This window comes from Scyliorhinus canicula, chromosome 17, assembly GCF_902713615.1.
Source record: "Scyliorhinus canicula chromosome 17, sScyCan1.1, whole genome shotgun sequence".
In the NCBI taxonomy this organism is placed as follows: Eukaryota; Metazoa; Chordata; class Chondrichthyes; order Carcharhiniformes; family Scyliorhinidae; genus Scyliorhinus; species Scyliorhinus canicula.
Genome location: NC_052162.1, coordinates 49,401,249 through 49,416,640, shown reverse-complemented (window position 1 = coordinate 49,416,640; position 15,392 = coordinate 49,401,249). Strand labels below are relative to the sequence as shown.

At 48.9% G+C, this 15,392-nt stretch overlaps 1 protein-coding gene across 7 annotated transcripts in view; it reads right to left on the bottom strand.

The window, feature by feature from the left end:
• Positions 1-15,392, bottom strand: part of dlg3 (discs, large homolog 3 (Drosophila)) — a 758,334-nt gene that overhangs the window by 274,365 nt on the left and 468,577 nt on the right. The gene's annotated exons all lie outside the window — the stretch shown is intronic.

Below are 15,392 nucleotides of genomic sequence, written 5' to 3'. Positions count from 1 at the left end.
CCTTCACCAACCACAACCGTCTTCTTTTGTGCTGGGCACGACTCCAACCAGTGGCAAGATTTCTCCATGATTCCCATTGAATTCAGTTTTGCTTGTTTCCTGAAGCAGACCTTGGTCAAATGCTGCCTTCGTATCAAGGACAGTCATTCTCATTTCACCTCTTGGGGCCAGCATGTTTAGACCACGGTTGTAATGAGGTAAGGAGCCAAGTAGTCTTGAAAGAACCCAAACTAAGCATCAGTGAGAAAGCTATTGCTGTGTACGTGCCACTTGATAGCATTGTACGTTGTAGATTGTTGGATAACCTTTGGGAGGTTTTCATGAAGTTTTCATGCTCTTAAGTAGTTTAACTATGTACAAGAACTATGTACAAAGACACAGTAAAGAATTCAAGCTCGGAACTGTCTCTCCATGCTTGCTTATGCCCACAGCTCTATCCCATAGAAGACTGACCCCTAGTTATGGGTCATGTGTTCACTTACATCACTGTGTGGACGGTACTGTACTTAATCCCATGTTAACTCTATATGCACCACCAAGATTTGTGGACTGGGTAAAGCTACTATATAAGATGCCGAGGGTGAGTGTCCGCACAAATAACATCAGCTTGAGATACTTTTCTCTCCACCGTGGGACTAGGCAGGGTTGTCCTATGTCCCCCCTGCTGTTTGCACTCGCGATTGAGCCATTGGCCAATGCATTAAGAAGTTTGGGAGTATGGAAAGGGATAGTGCGGGGGGGGGAACAGAGCATCTGCTGATGACTTGTTATTATACGTGTCGGAAGCGAGTGTGTTAATAGGGGGAATACTGGAGCTGCTTCGGGTGTTTGGGTCTTTTTCGGGATACAAATTAAATCTAGACAAGAGTGAGTATTTTGTGGTGTCTCGGACGGGTTGGGGGCGGGGGGGGGGGGGGGGGGGGGGCTGCCACTCCATAGGGCAGGGACTCACCTTAGATATCTAGGGGTGAAGGTTGCCCGGGAATGGAGGGGGGCAGAGGGCTCTGCAGGTACAACATTTCCAGTTTGGTGGGTTAAAATGAATGTGTTGCCGCGATCTCTGTTTATTTTCCAATGCCTGCCGATTTTCCTGCCAAAGGCATTTTTCAGAGAGATTAAAGGAATGATTACCTCTTTCGTATGGGGCGGGAAGGTGGCCAGAGTTAGAAAGGTGCTGCGACAGAGGGGAAGGCAGGCAGGGGGTTTGGGTCTTCCGAACCTGATGTATGAAAATGAAATGAAAATCGCTTATTGTCACGAGTAGGCTTCAATGAAGTTACTGTGAAAAGACCCTAGTCGCCACATTCCGGCGCCTGTTCGGGGAGGCTGTTACGGGAATCAAACCGTGCTGCTGGCCTGCCCCGATCTGCTTTCAAAGCCAGCGATTTAGCCCAGTGTGCTAAACAGCCCCTATTATTATTACTACTGGGTGGCGAATGTGGAGAAGGTACGGAGCTGGGTCAGAGGGGTTGATCCGCAGTGGGTCAGAATGGAGGAGAGTTTGTGCAGGGGGTCGGGTTGAAGGCGCTAGCTATAGCGCCGCTCACAACGGTCCCGGGGAAATACTCAGAGAGACCAGTAATAATAGCTTCATTGAGAATTTGGAGGCAGTTTCGCCAACACTTCGGGTTGGGGGCAGGGTCAAGGGAAACGCTGATTCGGGGGAACCACAGATTTGAGACAGGGAAGTGGGATGGAAATTTTCAGAAATGTGAGGAAAAGGGGATTAAGACACTAAATGATTTGTTTCTTGGGGGTCGGTTTGCTGGATTGAAGGAGCTGGAAGCAAAGTATGGGCTGGAGCAGGGGGAATTACACACGGGTTCGAGATTTTGCCAGAAAGGAGATACAGAGTTTCCTGGTGGAGCCGCCATCCACATTGCTGAAGGAGGTGCTGACGACAGGGGGACCAGAGAAGGGGCTAGTGTCAGCGGTTTACGGGGCTATTTTGGAAGAGGAGAAGGCACCACTGGAAGCGATCAAAGCAAACTGGGAGGAAGAGTTGGGAGAGGGTATGGAGGAGGGGTTCTGGTGTGAGGTGCTCCGGAGAGTGAACGGCTGTATCTCGTGCGCGAGGTTGGGGCTGATACAGCTGAAGATGGTATATGGAGCACACCTCACAAGGGCGAGGATGAGCCGATTCTTTGAAGGGGTAGAAGATGTGTGTGAACGGTGCAGGGAGGGGGTGGCCGCAAATTCCGTTCATATGTTTGGTACTGTCCAAAGCTGGAGGATTATTGGAAGGTGTTTTTTAGGGTAATCTCTAAAGTGGCGCACGTGAAACTGGACCCAGGAGGCCATATTTGGGGTGTCGGACCAGCCGGGGTTGGAAACAGGTGTGGAGGCAGATGTTGTAGCCTTTACCTCATTGATCGCCTAAAGGTGGATCCTGATGGGTTGGAGAGCAACCTCTCCACCCTGTGCCCCGGCGTTGCGGGGGGACCTGTTGGAATTCTTGACTCTTGAGAAGGTTAAGTTTGAACTGAGGGGAAGGATTGAGGGGTTCTACAATTCATTGGGATTATTCATTCTGCACTTTCAAGAACTGGATAACATTGAACATTAGTTGGGGTGGTGGTTGGGAGGGAGGGGGACTGTGTGTGTTAATGGTGACTATGGGCAATTCCTGATTCCTTTTTGTCATTTGTTTATGTTAACATGCGGGCTAATGTTTGGCGTTTGGTAGGAGGATGGGATCGTTGTTATTGGTTTGGGGATTGACATTATATTTGTTACTGATTATCGTTTATTGATGGTGGGTGCAAAGTTGGGAGAAAATGTGAAAAAGGGGAATAAAAATATTTTTTAAAAACTCGGACCAGATCCTTACATTACACTGTCGATGACACCTTCCATTGTGTTGCTGATGGTTAAGTGTAGACTGATGGCGTGGTAATTGACCAGATTAAATTTGTCCTGTTTCTTGTGGACAGAACATACCCGGATAATTTGCTACAAAGTTGGGTCGATGCCCATGCTGTAGCTGTGTGTGGCGTAGCTAGTTCTGTAGCATATCTTTAATACTGCAGCCAGGATATTTTCAGGGTCTATAATCTTTGCCAGATCCAGTGCTTTCAGATATTTCATGGTGAGTGAATCAGTTGTAAGGGGAGTATCCTGTTGAAGTGGGCGGGAACGTAAAGCGCCACATAGTTAATTACATTTTTGGATGATTTGGGTGAAATGTTTTCAATTTGTTTGGTCATTTATCTTTCTTTTAGACATAATAATCGCCTCTGACCTTATCCGGATTCTATATTATTAAAGCTTGATGTCAAAAGTAGAATGCAGGTTAAGTTGGGGGGTGAGCCGGGGGGGGGGGGGGGGGGGGGTGCTTGTGTCTGGGGTGGTTCCATGGCCAATATGTGGGAGAAAGTTGCTAATGGAGACCCCACTTTCAATATCTTTGGGTGGCAATAGAATTCTTTAGATGTGTGGGCTTGCTGGATTATTTTGCTCTCTGATGGAAGCTGAGTTACAAAGGCTGAGAAAGCTCGAGTGAAACATTGCTGAATCACTCTGGCCTTTGCTGCCATGCCAGCCTGCTCATCACCCTGAAGCTGGGACTTCTTCGATGGTCTTCCTCTAATTCCTGAGCACCAGCCCTCGGTACAGAAAATGACTACTGTACCCAGCATCCAACTGGTCAAGGCAATGGAATAACAACTTCAAGATACCAATGGTCTCTTCAATAAAATTCATGCCAGTAAATGGGTTTGGTTGTAATAACGCTTCGCTTCATCTATCTCTGGGTACTGGACATGCATCAGGAGTCACCTCCTCAGTGTTCACATCTTTTTCCCTTGCACCCAACCACAGAGTTTGGATGTTTACCTGGAGAAGCATCTGGAATTCCCAAGGATTCCTGATAATTTACTCGGGAACACCTGCAAGACATTGGTGTTGTGATATTGTCACTGAACTAGTGATCCAGAGTCCCAGGGAAATGCTCTGGGGACCTGAGTTCAAATCCCACCATGGCAGATAGTGTAATTTGAATTCAATGATAATCTGGAGTTAAAAGTTTAATGATGACCATGAAACCATTGTCATTTGTCGTAAAAAGCCATCTGATTTACTTTAAATTTAGGGATGGAAATCTTGGGCTGGATTTCTATTTCACCCTGCTGGCGGGATGCTGCGTTACGGCAGCCGGTCAATGGGGTTTCCCATTGTGGGGCTGCCCCCCACACCGTCGGGAAACTCCCGGGCAGACGGCAAAACCGAGCATCCTACCGGCGGAGATTCCAGACCCTGGTGACCTTACTTTGTCTGGCCTACATGTGACTCGAGATCCACAGCAATGTGGTTGACTATTAACTGTCCCCTCAAGGGCAATTAGGGGTGGGCAATAAATGCTGGCCCAACCGGCGATGCCCACATCCCATGAATACATTTTTTTTAAATGCCTGGCGGCCACTTCTGCTGTTTCTTTCTTTTTCAGTCACCTAAGATACCTGGAACATGGAATACCGGGTTCAGGGGAATGTATGCAGGGCCTGGTGTACGACACTGATCCGAATCAACAAGCTGATGAAGATGTTGATGAAATGCTTTTGCAGATTGCTGATGCTTCTGTTGCTGGTATGGTGAGTGCTGCATGTAACTAGCATGTCACAGCGGGTTAAACACGCTGGAAGTCACAGATGTTCAACTGTACCTTGAACACCAGTGGAATATGTGGATGCCAGGGTTTGGTTCCGATGAGATTGGGCCCTGTGGGAGGGCGCACACATGGCTGTGGCTCATGGAGGGAGAATGACACTGAGACGTGTAATGACCAACAAGTAATGCACTGCTGAACTGATCATTTCTACAACAGAGTTCTGTACATGATAAAACATTCTCAGGTTTATCCTCTATTTCTGTTGAGGAACCTACGGGGCAGCACGGTAGCATTGTGGATAGCACAATGGCTTCACAGCTCCAGGGTCCCAGGTTCGATTCCGCCTTGAGTCACTGACTGTGCGGAGTCTGCACATCCTCCCCGTGTGTGCGTGGGTTTCCTCCGGGTGCTCCGGTTTCCTCCCACAGTCCAAAGGTGTGCAGGTTAGGTGGATTGGCCATGCTAAATTGCCCTTAGTGTCCAAAATTTCCCTTAGTGTTGGGTGGGGTTACTGGGTTATTGGGAAAGGGTGGAGGTGTTGACCTTGGGTAGGGTGCTCTTTCCAAGAGCCGGCGCAGACTCGATGTGCCGAATGGCCTCCTTCTGCACTGTAAATTCTATGAACCTATGAACCTCTATGATACCTTGTGTTTGGTCTTTTTTTGTGAAAATGGGCTCCTATAGCTTTGTATTGATATCATTATGGAATCGTGATGTTTCCTTGTTGATTAATGGTTATTTTCCTAAGTGGAATACCACGTTGTTGATTTTCAAATCTTTGTTACTGTATACCGTTTTTGCCAATAAAATATTATTCAGGTGATGCTGCAGGTTGTGTTTGCTGCTGCAAATGCCTGGAGGCTGTTGCTGCTGTTCAGTGGTCTGAAGTAAGGAAAGGGAGGATGTTAAGATGACCTGCTGCCTGGGCTGGAGAAGGGGAGGGGGAGCTCTTTCTCTCTTCTACAGTGTTCTGGAGCGGTGCAATTTTCACTATTGAGGAGTCTACTGCTGGGAGCTGCAGGAGGAAGATAGAGAGGCAGACTGATCCGAGTAAGCAACTTGATGAAGGTGTTGAAGAAATGTTTTTGCAGATTGCTGGTGCTTTTTTAGTGAGTGTGGTGAGTTCTGCGTGTCGACTAGCACATTACTGCGAAACCAACACGTGGATGTTGAGGCTGTTTTATTGCACCTTGCATGCCAATGGAACATGTGTATACCTAGCTCTGGTTCCGATGCAATTAGGCCTTATAAGAAGGCTTGTGCAACGGAGACTTATGGACAGAGACTGATACGGAAAACGACCAAACAGCAAAGATTCTTCCTTCTGTTGAGGACCTGCGAGGGGTGATACAATGTGTTTGGTTTTCTTTGTACATATGAACTGTTGTAGCTTTATGCTTGTACCAATATTTTGTAGTGAAAATGTGCTTGTGTGTATATGGCATGGTGCCTTTTCCTTGTTGGTTAATGGTTGATTGGATATATGGACTGTTAAGTAGTGTGTTCTCGTATTTTTTGTGTAAAGATACTGTTGACCGTTTAATAAACAAAATATTCTCAAGAGACTTCTCGTGGGTACACGTGCCATGCCTCAGATGATGATTACTGCATCGCATTTCAATCAATTTTGAAGCCTGAACAGTTTGCCTGAACTCTAGAAGCATCAGCCCCATAGAGGCAGCGGCCAACAATCAACCACTCAAGAGCTGGGCTTCAGCACTGGGAATATCCTTGTGACTGTAGGATAAGTGTGTCGATCGGGGAGAGCACCTGAGCACGGTCTCCCTAATGTTCCCGGCAGGGGTCTGGGGCCAGGACACTCCTGCTGTAGCTGGGGTGAGTGTGCAGAGCAAGGTTTTCCAGTACAACTAGCTCGGTAGATAGCCCTCTGAGAGAAGGCGGGACACGTAAGCATGGGGAGGCTTGCGGGATGTGAGGGTCCTGGGTTGGAAGCCCTAATTGATTGTTGGTCTCTCTCTTTCTCTGATTCCTTACAGGTATAACAATATGGCTGATTATGTCCCGCAGAGGCTACCCTCACTGTGCTGGTGGCAGCGGAGGCAGGCTGACCCCGGAGAAGGCCACAGCAACGTCGATACAGGCTGGAGGTGGCACCCCATGCACAGGGGGCCTCCATGCACCCTGAAGACCCGGCTGTTCATCAAGCAGAGGGGGACGCCAGTAATGACGTCATTGGTCTTTTGAGGCGACGACGAACAACACGCGCCGCAGGAGACTCTGCCACATCAAAGAGTCAGTGCGGCACCTGTGCCACAACCTTGCGGACTTGGCACCTCATGGAGGAGGAGGTCACGGATATCCTGTATGCCCAGGAATCAATCTGTATCAACTTTGAGCTGGACCAGGCCCACCAAGATGGCCGGTCTGCAGGATTCTCCGCCATTGCCAGGAAGCTCCAGGTCCAGAGGGTAGTTGGTGGCACACATGTTGCACACATGCGTACCGGGGAATCAGGAAGTTCCTTTCAATAACAGGAAGGGGTTCACTTCCTGAATGTTTAGACGAGATGTGGCCACCACGTCCGGATCAGGCACGTGTGTCGCTTCCCATGGAGTGTGCATGACAGCTACACGCTGAAACACTTGGAGATCCCTGGTGTCATTGGGGACCACCCCAGGGTGGCGGATTGGCTCTTGTTATGGGGTATCCTCTGCGGTCCTGATAGCGCCAATGCAAACGCGAGAGGCTTGATATAATGAGGCCCATGTTGCCACCTATTCTGTCATTGATTAGCGCACTGGCTTGCTCAAAATATGGTTTCGATGCCTGGACCGCTCTGGTGGTGTACTGGCTCGGTGACAATAGGCAAAGGGTAGCAGTAGAAGGGTGTTTTTCTGAATGGAACGTTGTGACTAGTGGTGTTCCACAGGAATCTGTGCTGGGGCCTCTGTTGTTTGCAGCATATATAAACGATTTGGAGTAAAATGTAGCTGGTCTGATTAGTAAGTTCGCGAATGACACCAAGATCGGTGGAGTGGCAGATAGTGTTGAGGATTATCAGCACGGCATAGATAGGTTGGAGACTTGGGCAGAGAAATGGCAAATGGAGTTTAATCCAAACAAATGTGAGGTAATGCATTTTGGTAGGTCTAACAAAAAGGGGAAATATACCGTAAATGACAAAAATTTTAGGAATATAGAAAGTAAGAGGGATCTAGGAATGCAGGTCCACAGATTTTTGAAAGTAGCAGCCCAAGTGGATAAGGTAGTCAAGAAAGCATCCGGGGCAGCACGGTGGCACAGTGGTTAGCATTGCTGCTTACGGCGCTGAGGACCTGGGTTTGAATCCCGACCCTGGGTCACTGTCTGTGAGGAGTTTGCACATTCTCCCCGTGTCTGCGTGGGTTTCGCCCCCACAACCCAAAGATGTGCAGGGTAGGTAGATTAGCCACGTTAAATTGCCCCTTAATTGGAAAAAAAAAATTGGGTACTCTAAATTTTTTAAAAAAGAAAGCATCCGGAATGCTTGCCTTCATTTGATGGTGTGGAGATTTCGGCGTTGGACTGGGTGAGCACAGTAAGAAGTCTTACAACACCAGGTTAAAGTCCAAGAGGTTTGTTTCAAACACGAGCTTTCGGAGCGCAGCTCCTTCCTCAGGTGAATGGAAAGGTATGTTCCAGAAACATTTATATAGACAAAGTCAGAGATGCTGGACAATGCTTGGAATGCGAGCATTTGCAGGTAATCAAATCATTACAGATCCAGGGAGAAGGGTAATCACAGGTTAAAGAGGTGTGAATTGTCTCAAGCCAGAACAGTTGGTAGGATATTGCAAGTCCAGGCCAGATGGTGGGAGTGGATGTAATGCGACATGAATCCAAGATCCCGGTTGAGGCCGCACTCATGCGTGCGGAACTTAGCTATAAGTTTTTGCTCGGCAATTCTGCGTTGTCGCGTGTCCTGAAGACCGCCTTGGAGAACGCTTACCCGGAGATCAGAGGCTGAATGCCCTTGACTGCTGAAGTGTTCCCCTACTGGAAGGGAATATTCCTGCCTGGTGATTGTCGCACGATGCCCGTTCATTCGTTGTCGCAGTGTCTGCATGGTCTCGCCAATGTACCACGCTTCGGGACATTCTTTCCTGCAGCGTAAGAGGTAGACTACATTGGTCGAGTCGCATGACATTTGATGGGGCATCGAGTATAAAAATTGGTAAGTCATGCTGCAGATGTATAGAACCTTGGTAAGGACGCACTTGGAATATTGCGCACAATTTTGGTTGGCATACTACGAGAAGGATGTGGAGGCTTTGGCGAGGGTGCAGAGGAGGTTCACCAGGATGTTGCCTGGTCTGAAGCGTAGCTATGTGAAGAGGCTGAATAGACTCGGAATGTTTTCATTAGAACGTCAGAGGTTGAAGGGTGACCTGATAGAGATCTACAGGATTATGAGAGGCATAGATAGAGTAGATTGGCAGGCACTCTTTCCCAGGGTGGAGGGGCCTGGAGCTGGGGGGGGGGGGGGGGGGGGGGGTGGGCCTGGCCGATTTACCGGTGTCACTGGCATCGCCATGCCAGCCTGTTCTGCCCACTGCCCATGACATGCATCCGTGTTAGGAGGGGAGGATTTGGAAGAACTGGAGACCACCATTGTCTTCTTGGTGGCAGGATCTAGATTGGCCTACAATGCTTCCCCCTCCCTGATGATGCCCATAGAGCCCTGGCTGTCTCTATGGGATGGAGGGTCAGCTGGCATGAACTTCAGAAGCCTCCGAGTCTTCTGGCTCTGCAAATCGTGGCGGCTCCCCATTGTCTACACCATAGTGTTGACACCCTCGTAGATGCTCCTCAGTGACTGGGCCATGCTCTGTAGCACCTCAGCTGTGTCTGCGACACATCCCTCAGTGACTGGGACATGATGTCAAGGCCCTCAGCCATGGACGTTACAGACTGAGCCATGCCTTGGGCACGACCACTCAAGACGCGGATATCGTGTTCAAGGCTTTCTACTGGGGTCGCCACCCGAGCAGTGTTGGCCTAGGTACCACACATTGTCGCCATCATCTCCTGTGTGCATAGCCTTTGGGACTTTCCAACTGGTTATGCACTCGTTGGAATGTCACAGCTGTGTCCTATCACAGTGGGCAGGGGTGGGGGTGACGGTGTTTGGGAATTTGATGGGTGCCAGGTGGAAATTATTTTTTTAAAAGAATTTACAGTGCAGAAGGAGGCCATTCAGCCCAGCAAGTTTGCACCGGCCCTTGGAAAGAGCACCCCAATTATGCCCACCCCATCCCCGTAACCCAGTAACCCCACCGGACCTTTTTTGGACACTAAGGGCAATTTAGCACGGCCAATCCACCCAATCTGCACATCTTTGGACTGTGGGAGGAAACGGGAGCACCCGGAGGAAATCGACGCAGACACGGGGAGAACGTGCAGACTCCGCACAGTGATCCAAGTCGGGAATCAAACCTGGGACCCTGGAGCTGTGAAGCAACTGTGCTAACCATTGTGCAACTGTGCTGCCCCCCTGGTTGAAAGATGGTAACTTATCCTTGCAGCTTGGTGGAGGTCGTTGGTCACTTCCAACATTGTACAGCAGTCTTCCTGGTCATGTTGCCTGCACTGACAGCTGCTGCCACTGCCTTCCAGTCAGTGTTGGTGACCCGACTGCTGGTCCTCCGATTCCTTCAGTGGAACAGGATGTCCCATCTCACATCGACAGTGCCAAGAAGCCATGCCAGGTCGACATCCCCAAAGCAGGGAGCAGGTCTGTGCGCTGCCATGCTTGTGTGTTGACTGGGAGTGGGTGTTGAAGGAGCGTTTAAAAGAAGCTCCCCCTATCTTAGCGGCGAGACGTTGAGGTGCATGTTTGGCAAATCAGATTGTGAGACAGCCAGTAATGGCGAGAAGCTTGTTGGGGGGGGGGGGGGTTAGTTCTGGCGCTAAGTGCCATTAAATATGGACTGAGATCTTGCCAATGCAGCCATCGAGAAACACCCCGGCAAACGTGTCCAAAATCACACTTCGAAATTATTCTGTTAAATCGCGCCTACAACATAAAATCAAGGTATAGTCGCAAGGAATAAAGTTCAAGATTATTGATAAACTGCATTGTAATAACAGGATCCCTGGAGCTTAAAAAGGTGAAAGCCATGACAGGAACGTCAAGGGGCATCCAGGATCCCTCCAAAGCTCATTGAAGTGCCGTCACCTCTGCCACACTGAAGCCCAGGCAGCAGAAACTCAGGCCCTAGCAATGACCCGATGTGTCCAGCTGTCTCCAACTGCCCCCCGACGAATCATGAGGCAAGACAAGACCACTGTTCGGGGTCTCCGACTGACCCCAGGTCTCGAAGACGGACCACACGCTCCGCTAAACTCGGAAAATTGAGCCCTCAAATCGAGGCCAGGAAAGCATGGCAGCCAACTCTCAAATTTGAGTGGGAACCCATTCCCTACTCCCCACCAAAAACTGGGTGCATGATCATTCCCTGTCTGGTCCCATCTCCCCAAATCGGACAGGATATTCAAGATACATACAGGATTTTCAAGGACTGAAGTTGAGCCCCCACCAAGGAGACTGCCCTATCAAGCATCAGGATTCTCTTCTCCGCTTCCACTATTCTCTCAAGAATATTTCGCAGTTCATAAAAGTGAGCACCAGCAACCTGCCGAGAGCACCGTCTATCATTCGCAATGGCATTCACTATTCTAAAGCCGACAGCATTGCCGTGGCGCAGGCCCACCCACCAGTAAAACCACCACTGCAAGCTGGGCTCCACCGCCTCAATCAAACCAGGATTCACTGACTCAACTTGGCTCCTCATCACAATAATCTAAACAGGATCTTCCGAGGACACAGCAAGGACGTATACGTCAAAAGCAAATAATTATGTGACGTGCCTTAGGATAAAAAAAGGATTAAAAGCTCAGTAGTGCCAGAGCTTGTGAAAATGTAGCCACTCCCGCGCTCACATCATGTGAACCCTCGTATCAACATTTTAAAGGATATGGGGTTTATCTGTTACCCTTAGCCAGAGGCTGGTTTAGCACAGTGGGCTAACAACTGGCTTGTAATGCAGAACGAGACTAGCAGTGTGGGTTCAATTCCCGTACCGGCCTCCCCGAACAGGCGCCGTAATGTGACGACTAGGGGCTTTTCACAGTAACTTCATTGAAGCCTACTTGTGACAATAAGCTATTATTATCATAATGTTATATGATAGTGCTATTTTTTGTACAGAGGCAGTATTGCAAGAAAATGTATTTATAGGTGGAATTCATGGAGAAAATTATTTTCAATCGTGTAAAGTAAATTAAAGAAGTAGTTTGAAAACAGATGAGATGATTGTAGGGATAATGGAGAAATAGCCTATTGCAGGAGTTCAATTTATCCTTGGAAATCATATAACTGAGTCGCAAATGTTGGTGAGGTCCACTGTAGGTGAACAGCCTGTGGAAATGCAATCAACAGAGGTGTTGCAGAAAGAGCATCCTGGTTTGTTTCCAGATTGTATGGTAACGCAATCGAAAGCTCAACCATGGAGATAGCAGGTGGAGGAGTCTCGAAGACACGTTGGCTGACACTATCTTTGACAAGGTTGTTCAGGAAGAAATAACTGGGGAGAATGAGGCCGAGGTGTTTAGCTCAGTGAGATTGGTAGCGTTATAGCAGAAAGATCCAAAAATAAAGCAATTATACGAGACAGCCTATTCTGAGACGGAGGCAGAGTGTATTCCAGAGTGTTATTACCTTAAGAGTAATGTATTAATGAGGAACTGTGGACTTTCTCATATTCCAGCGGATGAGGAGTGGATAGTAAAACATCAGATAATAATACCTTTTGATTCAGAAAGGAAATTTTGTGCGTTGCTCATGAAGTTTCAGGCTAAAATACAAAAACATATCTGCTGGCCTGGATGGCTTAGAGATGTCGTCAAGTTCTGTCAAACATGTCACACATGTCAGGTGATAGAAAAACTTCAGACATTAATTAAACCTACATCTTTAATTCATATTCCAACATTTGAGAAACCTTTTACTGGGGTCCAAATTGATTGCATACAGCCACTCCCTAAGACAAAATAGTGTAAATTAGTACTTTCTGACAATCATGGATGTAGCCACTCGATTCCCGGAAGTGATGCCGCTAAGAATGATCGCAACAAGGAGGATTGTAGAAAGGTTGACCAAATTCTTTACAAGATATCAGACAGGATTGCCCGTTTGGGAAACTATGGGATAAATTCCCGTTAGGGAGACTGTGGGTGGGATTGTCCGCCTGCTGTCGCTGAAATCACATTCGCCGATCGGGAGGAGAATCCCTTTTGACGTTGAAATCGGGGGGCTGTGCCTGTTTTCGGATGGTCCGCCCCCTCCGAAACAGCACCATCGGTGAGCATGCTGCACACCGTTGGGACAGCCTCAGGACGTCACCTGAAGGCCCTCCCCCGATGCTTCGCCCCCGATGGGCCGACTTCCCGACGGCGTGCATCACTTGTGCTCTGAATTTTCATCAACCTCGCGTGGTGGCTGCGGACTGGGTCCAGCACCGTCACAGTCAGGGGGGGAGCCATTCCGCTGACCGGGGGAGGGGTGGCGGGGGGGCTACGTCGGGGGACTGGTGGGGGTGGTCTGGGGGTGGCGGAGAGGTGGTTTACAGGGGAGTACTATCTTGCAGGCCTGGTCAGCGTGCAACTGTCACTATATTGTATGACCCGACCGCTGCAGGTCGTCGCCGTGCGCTTGCGTGGTTACGGACCCGGCTATTCTCCGGCCGTTTCTGCCGGGAACGGTGGGGGTTTTACGTGGCGCAGCTGCAGCCACGCACCGGGCGGAGCATCGGTGCGGAGGTGCCACTGACTTTTTCATCGTGAGACTCGACACTCCGTAAATCGCCTCAAAATCCAGCCCTATTTTCTCCCACCGGAGCTGAATTCACCTCATTTGCACACGCGCTGGGAGTGAAAATCCGGAAGTGATTGACAATCCTTTGCCATGTCAAGGGGAGGAAGTTGTGCAGTGGTATTTTCACTGGATTAGCAATCCAGAGATCCAGGGTAATGGTTAGGGGACCCGGGTTCAAATCCCGCCACAGCAGATGGTGAAATTTGAATTCAATAAAAGTCTGAAATTTAAATCTGAGGATGACCGTGAAACTATTGTTGATTGTTGTAAAGGTCCATCTGGTTCACTAATGTCCTTCAGGGAAAGAAATCTGCCATCCATCCCGATCTGGCTTCCATGTGACTCCAGACCCACAGCAGTATTGTTGACTCTTAACTACCCTCTGAAATGGCCTAGCAAGCCACTCAGTTCAAGTTCAATTAGGGATGGGCAATAAATGCTGGCCCAGCCAGCGACACCCACATCCCATGAATGAATTAAAAGATTGTGCCTGGCAGGAAATACGAGGGATACCCTCGTGAATCCTGCTATCAGCCTGCCATTTTGAGCAGACAGCCTGATAGCGATGTGTTGCAACGCAACAGTGACCCCCACCAGAGATCCCCTATAAGAGAGACCCCTGCCTGGAAGTCCTTCATAAGAGAACCCCTGCCTAGAAGCTAGAGAGCAGAACAGACAGAGTCTGTCAAAAAAAAAAAAACACTACTTTAAAACTCACCTATGCAATACACCTGCTGGCTCGGGTAGAGGAAGCAACACCTATTAATTCCTGGACAGTGAAAACCAGTCAGCTGGATTTAAGTCCCCTAAGATCTTTGATCTGCTAACCTTCATTCATATCTCTGTGAAATTGTTTTAACTAGGCTGTAATTGACAGTTGCCACATACACCCAGCTGTCCAAATTGTTTAATTCATCTCCCTTCAGGCTTGAGTGGCTTTCAAGTCGTCACTGTGGAACAAATCACATTGTTTATAAACATCTAGCTATGATTGACAGCTCCTGGACCACATCACAGACAGTTAAGTGCTTTACGTGCTCTCCTTCCTCTTTTTCTCTGCAGAAAGCACTTAAATTTATGGCAGCACGGTAGCATGGTGGTTAGCATAAATGCTTCACAGCTCCAGGGTCCCAGGTTCGATTCCCGGCTGGGTCACTGTCTGTGTGGAGTCTGCACGTCCTCCCCGTGTGTGCGTGGGTTTCCTCCGGGTGCTCCGGTTTCCTCCCACAGTCCAAAGATGTGCGGGTTAGGTGGATTGGCCATGCTAAATTGCCTGTAGTGTCCTAAAAAAAAGTAAGGGTAAGGGGGGAGGGGGTTGTTGGGTTACGGGTATAGGGTGGATACGTGGGTTTGAGTAGGGTGATCATTGCTCGGCACAACATCGAGGGCTGTTCTGTGCTGTACTGTCCTATGTTCTAAATTGTCTATGTGGTCCAAGAGCTGTCAATCATGGGGGGGGGGGGGTTCCTCTCTTATGTGGCGGGGTCTCAGGTGGGGCTCTCTCTCATGGGGGTGCCTCTGGTGTGATCGGTGGTTAGAAGGTCTGTTGGGGGTGCGGTCGGCAGGATTTGCATTGTGGGGGGGAGGTGGCCCTCTGATGGACTTTGGGGGCAACTCCTTGAAAGAGAACCCTCACCTTTGAAAATTGCGCTGTTTCCGGAGAAATCAGGATCTACGGCCGGCATCCAGGACTACCATTTTCAATGTGTTTCCACCCTGTGCTCATCTTATTGTTGAGTGCAGATTCCCCTCAAGGTAAAGCCTGCCTTTAAAGAAGAGCAGGCTGGTGGTACCATGCAGTCTACACACAGCACTGCTGGGTCCTCTTGCTGCATGCAAAGGCAGAGGTAGTGAATCATGACCCAGCGCCCAAAAAATGGTACTAAACGATTTCTAGCTCTCTAGTCTTGG